At 36.1% G+C, this 1,532-nt stretch overlaps 1 non-coding gene across 1 annotated transcript; it reads left to right on the top strand.

Annotated features, from left to right (window-relative positions):
- The first annotated feature begins 223 nt into the window (after window positions 1-223).
- On the top strand, window positions 224-326 carry LOC124092019 (U6 spliceosomal RNA). Its single transcript, XR_006851492.1, has one exon. It is a non-coding gene; the product is annotated as a U6 spliceosomal RNA (small nuclear RNA).
- The last annotated feature ends 1,206 nt before the right edge of the window (window positions 327-1,532 follow it).

Genomic DNA, 1,532 nt, shown 5'->3' on the forward strand with positions numbered 1-1,532 from the left:
GGTCCTGGTACAAGATACAGTTTGTTCAAAAGTAATTATTTTAAAACTTGTGTAATAATATAACATACTTCAGCCAATCCTGAATTTTTATTTCTCTAACCCCGTGATGGGAGTATACAAGAGGGTGTAGTTTTTAGGAAACATAGCACAGGACTTGTGTTGTGCTGTGTGAGCTCTACTTGGCAATTGTGTTTCTCGAGTTTGCCTTTAAAAGTCAGTTTATGCACTTCAGCAGTTCAAAAGATAAAATTGAAATGATAGAGAAAAGATGAACATGGCCCCTAAACCAGGATGACCTGCAAATTCATGGAGCATTCCATATTTTTTTTAAAAAGTCATCTTTCTCTTTTAGACTTCACTTCATAAAGGCATCATGAAGCTCAGAATTAATAGGAATTATGTCCTATAAGCTTTTTTATTTTGAAAGACCCAAATTTTAATTGTGCAATGGAGAAGGAGAGATTTCTCATCTTAAGTGGTAACAAGAAGGTTTCTCAATCTCTATAACATGGACAGATTAGGTTAGATAATTCTTTTCTCTAGAGAAGCTCTGTTCTGTGTTTCGGGATATTTTACAGCATCCTTTGCCTCATCCTGCTCAGTGCCTGTAGAATCCCTCCCCGGTTGAACAACTCAGAAAAGAAAGAAGTCTCTAGACATTGCAAAATATCCCTTGGGGTAAAATATGCCCTTAGTTGAGAACCAGGGAGATGGCATAAATCTATGAAACTGATTGCTTTTCTGCCTTTTTCCAATCTACTTATTTATCTAACACGTGAAAAGGCCAAGTAAATGACATCTTCAGCATAAATATTCCCCACCAACACTCCTGACCTGTATGTTCTGTGTGGGGAATAAAAGAATGAATAAATCAAGCATTTACTTTGGATTGTGTTCAAAGAAAGAAGAAATCCACTCATGGAAAATGATTATCAGAAGGCAACATGTCCGTGATCCCAGCTAACTTGGAAGACTGAGGCAGAAAGTCCCCTTAGGAAACTTAGTTGGACACTATGTCAAAATTAAACATAAACTTTCTTTTCTTTTTCCACTCTGGCTTCTGTGTATGAGAGAAAACATGACCCTTGACCTTCCGAGTTCGACTTATTTCTCTTAATGTGATGAAGACCAACAGAGTTTTCAAAAAATCAACATTTACATTCTCCTCCTTTTCTCAGTTTTTATCAAAAACACATGAAAATATTTTGCAGGGGAGTAAACATACACAAAAAGAAATTTTGCATTTTTCTATTTAAGAAGTTTATAATTGCTTTGAAAATTAGGTAAAGATAAAGTTATTAATATTCTGGACTTTATTCTGCAAGTAGAGTTACTGTATTTTGTTGTTTCTTTGATTACCAGAGCCAAGATTCTTATTCATTTATTTATTTATTGGAATGAAGAACTGAAACTGGGGGCACTAAACCACTAAGCTATATCCCCAGCCCCCTTCCCGCCCCCATTTAGAAATTTTGAGACATGGTCTTGCTAAGTTGCTGAGGGCCTCACTAAATTGCTGAGGCTGGCCTTGA

The sequence above is a fragment of the Marmota monax genome, unplaced genomic scaffold (assembly GCF_021218885.2).
Source record: "Marmota monax isolate L192 unplaced genomic scaffold, Marmota_monax_Labrador192_F-V1.1 WCK01_AAM20220418_F8-fsc00046, whole genome shotgun sequence".
In the NCBI taxonomy this organism is placed as follows: Eukaryota; Metazoa; Chordata; class Mammalia; order Rodentia; family Sciuridae; genus Marmota; species Marmota monax.